A 15423-nucleotide genomic window follows, 5' to 3' on the forward strand; every position below is an offset into this window, starting at 1 on the left:
TAAAGGAAAAATGGGAGTGAAGAAGAACATTCACATAGGTACGAAGACTTCACAAAGTATCAGTTACCACAGTGTTAAAATGGATCTGCTTGAAAAGTTGAGTCCTTAAACCGAATTCCTGCATTAACTAAAAAAATCAAGAGGCTGAATTTTCTTACCTTTGCAAATCTTGGTATTTGAAAGTCCATGATGAAATTACAATCTGATTTAAAAATCATGCATGTTAGTCATTTCTTTCTCCTTCACTATTCAGGATTATATGTTCCACATCTGTACATGTTGGCAGCAATTCAGTGGCTCGTCTAAATCCCATTTGTCAAGTATACGTAAAAAAACATGGACAGCCCATACAACAGCTGGTTTAAATGTGAAAAATTATATTTTTCATTCATATATCTTCCACATGACGACTAACAGCAGAATATCTGGTTATCTATTTCTCTCTATCATTCTGCTGCTAACCTGGCTGAAATCTGCTTTCTCGACAGATCAGGCACCGAGACTGGAGTCACTTCTGATCAATAGGATTGGCTACACAATGAAGTTCACTTATCCAAGTGCCTCAAACTTTATGGAGTGAAGGTAACATTTCTTGATTTAATTAAAGATATGTTTTATTGCTCTATTTTAAGTTAATCACTGATTGCATTAAAATTCGAAAACATCAATTTCCTGTTCTTTTCTGCATTGAATCATTGCACATGCAACTCGGTAACCAGGTACTAAGAAGAAATTTGGAGTGATTGCATCATGTCCCATCTCAATAAAGCAGACAGATCGTGGACACTTACCAAATCCTGTCTCGTTGCTGAAGCATAATTCCAAAAACTACTGCAATGAAACAAAAACCTTAGGTTTGTAGCTCTGAATTTAATTGCTCCAGCGCATGCTGCCTTGCTTTTACCTTCCAAGTCAGAATCAGGTTTATCATCACTGAATTATATGTCCTGAAATTTGTTAGTTTGTGGGAGCAATACAGTGCAAAAAATAACAAAGTAGTGTTCACTTTGCCTTTAGAGCGTAGAACAGTACAGCACGGTACAGGCCCTTTGGCCTACGATGTTCTGTCAACTTTTTAACCTGCTCCAAGATCAAACTAACCTTTCCCTCCTACGTAGTCTTTCCTTTTTTTTCACCCATGTGCCCATTTAAGAGTCTCTTAAGTGTCCCTAATGTACCTGCCTCTACCACCACCCCAGCAATGAGTGTCATTCACTTACCACTCTATGTGTAAAATACCTATCTCCAACATCCCCCATTCTTCCTACATGAAGATGTTTCTTATAACAAACCTCCCTTACCAACTTTTTTGATAATCTACTCTAAAATTGCTTGGTCAAATTACTTTCATCTGGTATGTACTACAATAGATGTTATGTTTTCATTCACACTTGAAGGCTCTGAGAATCTCCACTTCATTAATCCAACCAAGGGCATGCAGTAGGAAGGTTGATGCATGAAACTGACATGTGGGACTACCTCAGCTCCACTTTAAGGTCATAATTCAATGAATCACTACCTTTTTATTTTTCCGTGTTCATTTTCTTTAATGTTTCTTATGCCTGGCCTCTCTGTTTGACAGATTCTGCTACTCCTTTAAGTAGGTAAACAGAGAAGTATTAGAAAGAGCATCTGAATTTTTTTCTTGTCATTTCTCCAAACTTTACCTTCTTCCTGTATTGATGCCGAGATGAATCCATGTTAACTTGGCTACCCTTCAGCTTTTGCTTACTGACTCTAGGATTACCCTACAGTCTAAAAGGTTTGAAGATAGATTTTTAGAAGGATGTTATGAATAATTCAGGTGTAAAATCATCACATCTCAAACACATGTTGTTTATTAACTTCTTGAACTACTATTAATTGTAATAAATACATTGGAACGATTGAAAAAAAGATTATTTGATTTGGTGAGGTGATCATATGTCAAAAGTTATATTGGACCAGACCTGAGGAATTTAAAATCAGACAATTAAATTAGATGAAATAATGCTAGTATCTGATGTGATGTCCATGTAATTACTCAAATCTCTTACAAATCCACAACTGTTATTTACAAAAGGAAATCTCTCCTCTATACATAATCTGGTCTGCATGAGTCCCCCAACTCGTGGCAACAAGACTGATTTGTAACTATATTTGAAACAGTGCAGAAAGCCATTCTGTTCAAGATACTGAGAAATTGGCAATAAATGTTGGGCCAATCAGCATTGACCACATGCCATGAATAAAAAATAATGGTGGAAGCACAGTTTTTGCTAACATTGCATACCTCCTCAACTTGCATGGATATAAAGAGTTAATAAACAAATTGATACAGGTCTTAAATGAATACTGCTTTCAGCATAATGATGCATAAATTGTGCACACCTATTCTGATTGAAAGGGGACTATGCTGTTTGCATTGTAACATTTAATGTACCTTTACAGATTATATCTTGTTAATATAAATATAAATTCACAGCTAAGTCTTACATAGTTAACCTGGGGAACTTGGGGAACAGCTGAGGGAATTTTTGCCTGCTTAGAAATTATTCTTTCAACTGCAACCTTCCTCAAACTTAGTGCATCACACAGACACATTGCAAGAAAATGTATGAATTTATTGACAGTTTCGTAAACCTTACAACTCATCAAAGGAAATCATTTGTGGTTTTCCTTTAACTGCTTCCACTTTTTGAAAGCAGAGGCTTAATGACAGACAAAATACTTTGATCGGAAATACACTGAATTTAATGTGGAATTACTTCATCAGTTCATGAAGTGGAAGGAAATAATAGAGATATAAAAAGAGATTGTGTGTATCTTTATTAGTTTAATTCATGCAACCTCATTTCTCCAAACAGGAAAATATCACTCATTAAAAGATATATGGAGTCACAGAAACAGGTCTTTCAGGCCACCCAACCAATGGGAACTAACAACTAACCATTTACTATAATCCTACTCTAATCCCATTTTATTCTACGCACATTCTCGATCAATTTCCCCCAGATTCAACCTCTCTGAAGAGGCAATATACTGGTCTGTCATTCATGGGATATAAGTAAAGCCCTAACTTTGTTTTCATTTATGCATTCTTTACATCATTTGACTACTTAGATATAGGAGACTAGTGATTTTTAAAAGTCTCAAGTTCATTTAACTAGATTGCACATTACTTCACTTTAGCTATTTAATACATTCCTGACCACTTCTAAGAAGATAATAGACTCAATTTCATTTTCTCTTCTGGCCAATATAGATAGCTTCAAATGATTCCTGCCTCAACATGTATGAATTTGCTTCATAGGTACAATGAAGCTATTGCTCTTAAGCAAATTTTCCCTTCTCCCTACAAGTCAAAGCCTGCTTTCAGGTTGGCCTGAAAACACAGTGCCACTCTGGGTAGAGATTAATGCAGAGAAAACTGTACAGAGGGACAGGCTGTGCACTGTCATGGAATGAAGCCAAATATCCCCAGTACTTCACAACTAATCTGATCCAGCACAGTTGTTTTCCTTTCTGGTAAAAGCTTTGGCATTCCTGTCAAATTGAAAGGCAGGTGTGCTCAATGATAGCTTTCTAGGCTCTGTCTCAATTCACATAAGTTTTCTAACATTTACAAAAATACCAAGTAATTTCATAAGCAGAATTCTACCTTTTCTGGTCTATTCAGATGTGAATCTGTACTCTTAAGGATGATCTAATATTAACTATCATTTTTAAGGACAATATGATCTATACTTATTCACCATCAGATTCAAATCAACAGATGCCTTCAATAAGTGGCGCCTATTTTTAAACTTCAATATGGTGCAGTGTGGTAGTGGTGTTCCATTTCCCCATGTCAACAGCTGTCAGCAGTCCTGTGCAAGTGTGTGAGAGGAAGCATGTTAATGTAATTGGTTACTCATTCTCACTATCCTGAATTAAACCGATGGTAATCATTCCGAAAACTCTCATATTGACATTCAGAATAAACTTACTTTGAACAGAGTACGAGGTAGAGTGGTGAAGTTTTCCCAATATCTCATTGGGAAGTATGATACAAATCAGGAGTGGTTTAAGTATTCAAACAATTATCATTACTATATCTGTAAGTAGCACAGGTAACAAGACAGACAAAGGTAAGCTGAACTTAAAATTGCTGCTTGATAGAATGGGAGGAATTTTGCCTTTGGGCATTAATGTAAAATAAGGGAACATAAAATGATCTACTGGATGATTAATAAATTCTCCCTGCTATTCTGGCCAATATTTATCAATTAAAACATAATAACTTGCTGTTTGTGGTATTTTACAGTTCACAAATTGGCTGCTGTGCTTCCATACATTATTACAATGGTCACACTTTACAAGAAAATACTTTATTAGCTGCAAATTTCTTTAGGGTGCCCTGAGGTAATGAAGAGCATATAAAAAAATTTAATTCTTTATTGAAGCAACACACACCAAAGTTGCTGGTGAATGCAGCAGGCCAGGCAGCATCTGTAGGAAGAGGTGCAGTCGACGTTTCAGGCCGAGACCCTTCGTCAGGACTAACTGAAGGAAGAGTGAGTAAGAGATTTGAAAGTTGGAGGGGGAGGGGGAGGGGGAGATCCAAAATGATAGGAGAAGACAGGAGGGGGAGGGATGGACCCAAGAGCTGGACAGGTGATAGGCAAAAGGGGATACGAGAGGATCATGGGAGGTCCGGGAAGAAAGACAAGGCGGGGGGGGGGAACCCAGAGGATGGGCAAGAGGTATATTCAGAGGGACAGAGGGAGAAAAAGGAGAGTGAGAGAAAGAATGTGTGCATAAAAATAAGTAACAGATGGGGTCCGAGGGGGAGATGGGGCCTTAGCGGAGGTTAGAGAAGTCGATGTTCATGCCATCAGGTTGGAGGCTACCCAGACGGAATATAAGGTGTTGTTCCACCAACCTGAGTGTGGCTTCATCTTTACAGTAGAGGAGGCCGTGGATAGACATGTCAGAATGGGAATGGGATGTGGAATTAAAATGTGTGGCCACTGGGAGATCCTGCTTTCTCTGGCGGACAGAGCGTAGATGTTCAGCAAAGCGGTCTCCCAGTCTGCGTCGGGTCTCGCCAATATATAAATTTGAATTTCCGGCATCTGCAAAATTCCTGTTGTTTGCGTTTTAATTCTTTATTGAACTGACCTTCATTTGCTAAGCTGCAATAAATTACCATTCTAATTTCTTTCCTGTTGTGAAAAACAAATATACTTTTGACACAATGCTCACAATCGGTGACAATTCTACTTCTTCGTGTTACTTAATGTCGTGATTTCATGAAAGTGTTTATGAAACAGATGCTAGAGGATAAATGGCACATAACACAATTTAAACTCATTCATCACTATTATACATTTCCATCACTTTTGCTACTGTTTCAATAGGAACAGCCTGTGCTAACTTGTTACACCACCCAGTACTGGTGGGGCTGCATTCTTTTTTAATGGACACTCAGTATTTGCAGAAGTAAATTTTTCTATTATATATACTATGGTTTGTTTAAATATATGATGCATAAAACTGTTTGATTAATGCCTGGTTTTTGGTTTGTTATATGTATATATTACGCTTCAGTTCACAGGCTTTGCCATGGTCTAATTTTTAACAGCACTAACAATGCTGCAGAAAAATTATGACTCTTAAAAGGTTTAAGTGAAGTTCAAGTAAAATTGACTTTCATTTACTATATTGAATAGAACACAGAACATAGAAATCTACAGCACATTACAGGAGCTTCATCCCACAATGTTGTACCATTTATGACCTAAAGATAATCATAGGATGAGCCCTCATCCAAGTATATCTCCATCCCTCTGAAATCTCCTGAAAAAAAAAATGCCAATGAGATTTTTAATTTGGATAATACTTCATCACTATGTGCTCATCATTCCCTCCTACAATTTAAAGTGGTTCATAGGGCTTATATGACCAAGGATAAATTATCTCATTTTTATAGAGATATATCTCCCTATTCTGATAGATATAACAATGGAGAAGCTTCACTTATTCATATGTTTTGGACTTGCCCAAGTCTTAGAAAATATTGGAAGGAAGTATTTCAAACTTTTTCTGTACTCTTTAAAGTAAATTTTAAGCCTAATCCTTTGACTGCCCTATTTGGTATTGTTGGAAGCAAAGATATCATTTTGAAGACATCTGATCTGCACATTCTGGCTTTCATCTCTCTTATGGCTAGAAGGGCACTTTTGTTTAAATGGAAGGATGCTGTTCCGCCTAATCATGCTCAGCAGTTACGGGATGTTATGGCATGCCTAAAATTAGAAAAGATTCGTTGTTCAATTTCTGAATCTAACGAAGATTTTCAAAATTTGTGGGGCCGTTTTTAAATTATTTTCATAATCTTTGATTTCTTGTTAAAGTACAGAAGGTAGTTAATAGTATATTTTATTATCTGATAAATATCTTTTTTCTTTTTTATCCCCCAAACAGCTTCGGCTTTGATAGTGGGTGTAGATCTTTTTCTTTTCTTAATAAAATTGTTTATATTCTAATATACGAACTAAAGTGTAACCCCACTTTTTAAAAAAGGAGGGAGAGGGAAACCGGGGAATTATAGACCGGTTAGCCTAACATCGGTGGTGGGGAAACTGCTAGAGTCAGTTATCAAAGATGTGATAACAGCACATTTGAAAAGCGGTGAAATCATCGGACAAAGTCAGCATGGATTTGTGAAAGAAAAATCATGTCTGACGAATCTCATATAGTTTTTTAAGGATGTAACCAGTAGAGTGGATAGGGGAGAACCAGTGGATGTGGTATATTTGGATTTTCAAAAGGCTTTTGACAAGGTCCCACACAGGAGATTAGTGTGCAAACTTAAAGCACACGGTAATAGGGGTAAGGTATTGATGTGGATAGAGAATTGGTTGGCAGACAGGAAGCAGAGAGCGGGAATAAACGGGACCTTTTCAGAATGGCAGGCAGTGACTAGTGGGGTACTGCAAGGCTCAGTGCTGGGACGCCAGTTGTTTACAATATATATTAATGACTTAGATGAGGGAATTAAATGCAGCATCTCCAAGTTTGCGGATGACATGAAGCTGGGTGGCAGTGTTAGCTGTGAGGAGGATGCTAAGAGGATGCAGGGTGACTTGGATAGGTTAGGTGAGTGGGCAAATTCATGGCAGATGCAATTTAATGTGGATAAATGTGAGGTTATCCACTTTGGTGGCAAAAACAGGAAAACAGATTAGTATCCGAATGGTGGCCGATTAGGAAAAGGGGAGGTGCAACGAGACCTGGGTGTCATTATACACCAGTCATTAAAAGTGGGCATGCAGGTACAGCAGGCGGTGAAAAAGGCGAATGGTATGCTGGCATTTATAGTGAGAGGATTCGAGTACAGGAGCAGGGAGGTACTACTGCAGTTGTACAAGGCCTTGGTGAGACCACACCTGGAGTATTGTGTGCAGTTTTGGTCCCCTAATCTGAAGAAAGACATCCTTGCCAAAGAGGGAGTACAAAGAAGGTTCACCAGATTGAATCCTGGAATGGCAGGGCTTTCATATGATGAAAAACTGGATGAACTAGGCTAAGACTCATTGGAATTTAGAAGATTGAGGGGGGATCTGATTGAAACGTATAAAATTCTAAAGGGATTGGACAGGCTAGATGCAGGAAGATTGTTCCCAATGTTGGGGAAGTCCAGAACGAGGGGTCACAGTTTGAGGATAAAGGGGAAGCCTTTTAGGACCGTGATTAGGAAAAACTTCTTCACACAGGGAGTGGTGAATCTGTGGAATTCTCTGCCACAGGAAACAGTTGAGGCCAGTTCATTGGCTATATTTAAGAGGGAGTTAGATATGGCCCTTGTGGCTAAAGGGATCAGCGGGTATGGAGGGAAGGTTGGTACAGGGTTCTGAATTGGACGATCAGCCATGATCATACTGAATGGCGATGCAGGCTCGAAGGGCCGAATGGCCTACTTCTGCACCTATTTTCTATGTTTCTATGTTTCTAATCTAATCCATATGAATATAGAGTAAGGAGTTCGTTAATGTGATTTAATATACTATATCTGTTATTATTATATTTTGTTTTTTGTTTTATAATATGTATTCTCTTGAACACTGTATTCTTATATATATAGAAATCAAATTAATAAAAATATTGAAAAAGAAGAAAAACTGTGTTTTTGTTTTAATATTTCATACGATAAATACCTTAAGACTACCTGGCTAAAGAAAATATTTGTAAATGAAAATTCCAGAATTCTGAGGAAAATGAAATAGGGTTAATGTTTAAGGTTGGCAACACTTCATTAGATAGATTCCTGACTTGAAGCATTAACTCTGTTTCCTTTTAAACAGATGCTACCTGATTTGCCGAATGTTCCCAACATTGCATGTTTCTTTATCTCAGATTTCCAAAATTTGTAGTTCCTTAATTTTCATTTTCCGTGGAATTAGTAAGGTTGTATAAATTATGATGAAGTGAAAGTTAAATTCCTATGCTACAAAAAAAATTTCTTGAGAAACCTTAAAAAAACTAGAGATGATGTCAGCAAGACTAAGATTGTGGCCTTCAGGAAGGGGAAGTCAGAAGAACACATACCAATCCTCACTGAGGGGTCAACAGTGGAAAGGATGAGCAGCATTAAGTTCCTGGTGTCAACATCTCAGAGGATCTGTCCTGGACCCAACATATTGATGCATCCATGAAGAAAGCACACCCACAGCTCCACATCATTAGGAGGGCTTGAAGAGATTTGGTATGCCACCAAAGGCTCTTGCAAATGTTTATAGACATACAGCAGAGACAATTCTGACTGGTTTTATTACCACCTGGTATGGAGGTTGCAATGCACAGAATCAGAAGATGCTGCGGTTGGTTGTAGACTCAGCCAGCTCCATCACTTGCACAACTCTCCCTTCCATCGAGGACAACTTCAAGAGGCAGTGCCTCAAGAAGTTGGCATCCGTCATTAAAGATCCAAGATATACCATCTTCTCATTAATATTGTTAGGAAGGACATACAGTGGCCTAAAGATCCACAATCAACAATTCAGAAACAGCTGCTTCCCCTCCACCATCACATTTCTGAACAGTCTATGAACACTACTTGGTACTTTTTTTTTGAACTATTCATTTATTTTGTATTTTATAATGATTTTATATCTTTGTACTGTACTCCTTCCACAAAACAACAAAGATTATGTCATATCAAAGAGTGACAATAAGCCAGCATTTGGTGTTGTCCAATACACAACCTCTGGATATGTACTGTCTGTCTAATTAAGAATCTGATGTAAATAACTGTATTTTTTGACAGGCGAATGAGAATAATTAGGAGCTGAGACTATTGTTGGTCATGTAATCTCAGTATTCAGTTGTGCAGAGTTTATTTGCAAACTTTAATCATATTATGTTTTGTTAAACTGATAAGGGAGGAAGCAAGCCACGTTTTTATGAGAGTTTTACCTCTTTGTGGAGTAGTGGTAGATGTTAAGTAAATACATATGATTGAGATAGATTTATTCACTGCAGTGAGTGTCAGGTCTTTTCTATTAGAATTGGTATATGTAGTTAATTGTGATTTCCACAGCCTTAGTGGCCACTGCAAATTCTCATAGAATATAATACAGTAAAGGCATATGGAACAGTATGAGACAAGAGCTCGATTGGAGTAAGCTGTTTGTGTCACAGCCACATGAGAAGCTTTTAAAGGTGAGATAGTGAGAGCTCAAGGTCTATATATTCCTGTTAGAGTGAAAGGCTAGGCAGTAGGAGTAGAGAACCTGGATGATGAGGGTTATTGAGGCCCCGACCTCAATAACCCTCATCAAAAAGAGGAAGCGTCAATTAGGTAAAGGCATCTGCAGTCAGGTGAATCTCTCAATGAGTATAAGGGATGCCGAAGTATACTCAAGAAAGAAATGAGGTCATGCGGTAATTTTGGTAGAGAAGAATGAGTGTTGTAGAACAGAGGGACCTTGGATTACACATTCATGGTTCGCTAAAAGTAGACAGGGTGGTGACTCTATGGCTTCATGCCGCACAAGAACAAGTCCTTTGGCCCATGCTGCAGTACTGAACTAGTTAAACTAGTAATCAATTTCCTAACTAAATTAATCCCTTCTGCATACACAATGTTCATATCTCTCCATTTCCTGCACACTCATGTACCTATTAAGAAGTCCCCTGAATGCCTCAATCATATGTGCCTCTACCACCATCACATTTCAGGCACCAACTACACTGTAACAAAAAAACGTGCCCTGCATATATGCTTTGAACTTACCCCCCCCCCCCGCAATAAATGAAAGTACTTTTGTGTTAGACATTTGGACTATGGGAAAAAAAAACTAGCTGTCTCCTTTATCTATGCCTCTCATAACCCTATAATCTCAGTCAGATCTCCTCCCAGCCTCCACTGCTCTAGAGAAGCAACCCAAGCTTGTTCACCCTCTTCTTATAGTATGTGCCCTCTAATCCAGGCAGCAACTTAGCAATCGACTTCTGAACCCTTTCTATAGCCTCCACATCCTTCCTATAATGAGACAACAAGAAAATAATACTTAAAATACAGTCTAACTAGAATTTTATAAAGCTGCAATCTAACTTTGCAACTCTTAAACACAGTGCCTTAACTAATAAAGACAAGCATTCTGTATATTTTCTTTACCACCCTTTCAACCTGCGCATCTACTTCCAGGGAGCTATGCACTTGAATCCCAAGATTCTGCTGTACATCAATACGGTAAAGCGTCTTGCCATTCCGTCAGATCTCCAAACACCTCACATTTGGCCAGATTAAACTTCATCTGATATTTCTATAACCATATTTGCAACTCTCAGTATCAATACTAGTTTAAAGAATCTGCTATGATTCTTTCAAAATATTTTGTTTTATGATTATGTGATTTCAAGTTTGCATAATTGATATAATTTAGTGTTAGGGAACAGTACAGGAAGGTGCAATAGTACGTTTGTAGATAAATCCCAAGATCATATCAGAATGATGAAGCTCTATTAAATGCACAAGAAGATCCCCTGCACTTTTGGTACTTTGTACTGTAAGCTATGTTTGACAGCATGTTTTAGAGCCAGCATTGCAATGGTGATCTCTTTTCCATCATGGTTGACTTGTGAAAACAATCTGCCAGCTCTGTCATTGACCTAGAACAAGAAGGCAGCTCACAGCACTCTGCACCATTGTCAGTTTAATGACAGACTTAACTTAAGGAATAGTCAGTGAGCGCGCAGGTGAGCTGTAGTTCATATAGGATCAGGATCTTATGGCGGAGCGGGAACCTGACTGACTCAAAAGCCATGAAATGAACCCCTTAGTTTGGGAGCTGCAGTAATGCTGAGAGAATGAGCAGCCTGTGAGGAGAGAAATGAAAGTGATGGCTGGATAACTGACGTAACAGTCATTTGCATGATGGAAGTAGGAATAATTATTGCTATATTATTCATCAACCTCTATAATAGCATGGAAATATGGAAATAAAATTGACAAAGGAATAATATGAGGTGAGAATTGACTGTAGATCATTTCAGAGCAGATGGTATGGGCCTGCAATCGTGCCCTGTATGAGACTATGCCAGCAAAAGCACTGTTCAAAGAGGAGGTTAGTATAGCAGAGCTAGTACCAGTGAATGGTGCAGAAGACTGGTAATGTGCCTCCTGTGCCTACCACTTTTCGTGGCATTTCGTATTTCTCTTACTTCCACATGTAATATGAAATATTATACTTAGTCACCTCAGGACTGATCTATTTTGTTAACTTCAGCATGAAACACCAATAATTGTGGTACTCTGTGGATTGCATCTGACACTTGCTTCCTAAACTCTGGTGAAGGTCGACACCTGAAAGCTCTGGTTTTGTTCAGCATGCCATGCAACAAATAAGCCAAAAGAATGTAGTAAATGTACTGTAACTGAGTGTTCCAACAGAAAAGCTGCATATGTTTACAAAGTATTAAATAAAAGTTGCCTATGGGCTCTTTTAAATGTGGAGTTTCCCATATGTATGTTGTAGTAAACATAATTTGTCCTGAAATTGTCTGAGTGTGGGTTGGCTTTTGCTTAAGCTGCTTTCGTGTATTATTGTCACATGTGATTCTGGGACACCGACAGGGAAACTGAAGGTAACTCCAAAATGGTCAAGATTGGTTGATTTGAATTGTCAGACATTTCTAGCACCCACCCAGTGTTGATGCTGGCAAAATTAACAACTAAGTAGTAAAGGGAAGGTGGCAAAAGTTTTTCAATGGTAGAATAGATTGTCTTATACAAAGAAGAAAAAAATTGAGGAACGTACACTTAGTGTTTAATTCGTTAGGTACAACTGTACATCGGCTTGCTAATACAAATATCTAATCAGCCAATCATGTGGCAGTAACTCAGTGCTGAAAAGCATGCAGACATAGTCAAGAGATTCAGCTGTTATTCAGACCAAATACCAGAACGGGGAAGAAATGTGATACTAAATGACCGTGGAATGATTGTTAGTGCCAGTCAGGGTGGTTTGAGTATCTCAGAAACTACTGATCTCTTAGGGCTTTCTCACACAGGTCTCTAGAGGTTACAGAGGATGGTCCCGCTCTGTGGGCAAAAATTCCTTGTGAATAAGAGAGGCCACAGGAGAATGGCCAGATTGGTTCAAGCTAACGGGAAGGCAACAATAACTCAAATAATCACAAGTTACAACAGTGTGTGCAGAAGAGCATCTCTTAACGCTTAACATATGGCTCCTACAAAACGAATTTAATCAAGAGGCCACTGAATGTATATGCATCATGAACTGGAATGTGTGTCAGTTATAAATCAGAGTGGCAGCAAAATTAGACATTGGAGGAACATAAGAAACAGAAGTAGGGTTAGGGTAATTCAGTTCTTCGAGTATCTAAAACCTTTTAATAAAATCATGGCTGATTATATGCCTTGTCCACATTCCAGTCAGAATCCCATTTTTCTCATGATTCTCTTGGTGGTATGAAAATCTATCAGTCTCAATTTACTTTGTTTCCAGGCATCCACATCCACAGATAATGATGAGGAGATGTACAGGAGTAAGATATATCAGCTGGTTGAGTGGTATTGCAATAATAACCTTGCACTCAACATCAGTAAGACCAAGGAATTGATTGTGGACTTCAGGGAGGGGAAGTCGAGGGAACACACACCAGTCCTCATTGAAAGGTCAGCAGTAGGAAGGGTGAGAAGTTTCAGCTTCCTGTGTGTCAACATCTCTGAAGATCTACCCTGGGCCCAACATATTAATGCAATTAAGAAGAAGGCACATAAGTGGCTATATTTCTTAGAAGTTTGAGGAGATTTGGTATGTCACCAAAGACTCTAGCAAATTTGTACAGGTGTACTGCGGAGAGCATCTAACTGTTTGTATCACAGTCTGGTGTGGTGCGGCCACTGCACAGGATCAGAAAAGGCTGTAGTGGAATACAAATGCATGGGCACTAGCCTCCCCAGCATTGAGGACATCTTCAGAATGTGATACCTAAAAATGGTATCTTCCATAATTAAGGACCTCCTTCACCCAGGACATGCTCTCTTCTTATTACTACCATCAGAGAGGACGTATACTCAAAGGTTTGGGAACAGTCCTTCCCCTCGGCCAACACATTTCTGAATAGACAATGAATCAACCCATGAACACCACCTCACTATTCTTGCTCTCTTTTGTACTACTTACTTAGTTTAATTTTTTATATATCTTTTTGTAATTTATAATATTTTTATGTATTTCATATTTTTGCAAAACAACAAATTTCACAACATTTGTCAGTGATATTAAACATAATTCTGATTCACAGCCCTCTGGGATAAGAACTCTAAAGAGACATAGCCTACTTATTGTAGAGTACTCTCATCCTGATTACCACATGCACCCTTGTTCCCTGTTCAGAGGATGCATTCCTTCATTTTCTATCTCGTTAAAAAAGTTATAAATTTCAATTAAAATAATACTACTTAATTTCTCTAAATTCCAGTGCATAGGTTTATTCTACACAATTCCTCCTCAGGGACTATTCCCTCAAACAGGAATAAATCAAACAAATCTATACTACACTGCCTCCAGAGTAAATATATTTTTCTGTGGGTATAGAGACTAAAACTTATGATATTCCAAGTGCCATCTCACAAAAAGCCCACAGAGTTGCAGCAAATTGTATTACCATTGCACTTCAACACCACACATGTAAATGGGAAAAAAACTCCTAGTGCTCCTATGCTAATGTTGATGTAAGCAGCCTATCAGTATGACTGATCGACATGTACTGGCATTTGGTACACTTTACCCTGACATCAGCTCTGGCAGGGTTTGCAGTCCTTTACTTCCTCTAAAGCGAAACCTAACCATGAATGGATGTGATATTTCACTTCCAGGTGAGCTCAAAGTCCTTTATACATGCTTTGAAAGGGAGAATAAAACTGCACCCGTGTGAATTCCTGCAGCATTTGATGATCCACTGATCTCTCTCTCAGAGGCTGATGATGGAATATCTGTCAAGAGGGTTAACCCTGACAATGCATCAGGCCCTGATGGTGAACCTGGTTGGTCTCTGAAAACCTGTGCCAACCAACTTGTGGGACTGTTCAAGGATGTCTTCAATTTCTCACTGCTGCAGTTGGACATTCCCACCTGCTTCAAAAGTGCGACAATCATACCAGTGCCCAAGAAGAGCAGGGTGAGCTGTTTCAATGACTATCGCCCAGTGACACATCTATTGTGATAAAGTGCTTTGAGAGGTTGGTCATGGCTAGAATCAACTCCTACCTAAGCAAGCACCTGGACCTGTTGCAATTTACCTATTGCCACAACAAGTCTGTAGCAGATACAATCTCACTGGCTTTCCATTTGGCCTTGGGTCATCTGGACAATAGTAATGCCTATGTCAGGTTGCAGTTTATTGATTAAAGCTCAGTATTCAACACAATCATACCCTCAGTTCTAATCAACAAGCTCCAAAACCTGGACTCTGTACCTCCCTCTGCAACTGGATCCTTGACTCCCTCTCCGGGAGACAACAGTCTGTGCGGCTGTCAAGGATGTGTGCTTAGCCCCCTGCTCTTCTCTCTCTATTCCCATAACAGTGTGGCTGGGTACAACTTAAATGCCATCTATTAATCTACTAATGACACAACTATTGTTGGCAAAATTTAAGAGGGTTATGAGGAGGCATACAGGAGCGAGACAAATCAACTGGTTGAGTGGTGTCACAGCAATAACTTTGCACTCAATGTCAGTATAACCAAAAAATTGATTGTGGAGTTCGGGAAGAGGAAGTCGAGAGAACACGCACCTGTACCCATTGAACGATCAGAAGTGGAAAGGGTGAGTATTTCAGGTTTCTAGGTGCCAACATCTCTGAAGATCTAACCTGGGCCCAACATATTGATGCAATTACAAAGAAGGCATGACAATGCCTATACAGGTT

The 15423-nt window shown here is 38.8% G+C and overlaps 1 protein-coding gene across 3 annotated transcripts in view; it reads right to left on the reverse strand.

Annotated features, from left to right (window-relative positions):
- gstcd (glutathione S-transferase, C-terminal domain containing) overlaps positions 1–15423 on the reverse strand; it is a 238736-nt gene that overhangs the window by 22786 nt on the left and 200527 nt on the right. The window lies entirely within an intron of this gene.

Source organism: Mobula birostris, chromosome 4, assembly GCF_030028105.1.
Source record: "Mobula birostris isolate sMobBir1 chromosome 4, sMobBir1.hap1, whole genome shotgun sequence".
Lineage (NCBI taxonomy): Eukaryota > Metazoa > Chordata > Chondrichthyes > Myliobatiformes > Myliobatidae > Mobula > Mobula birostris.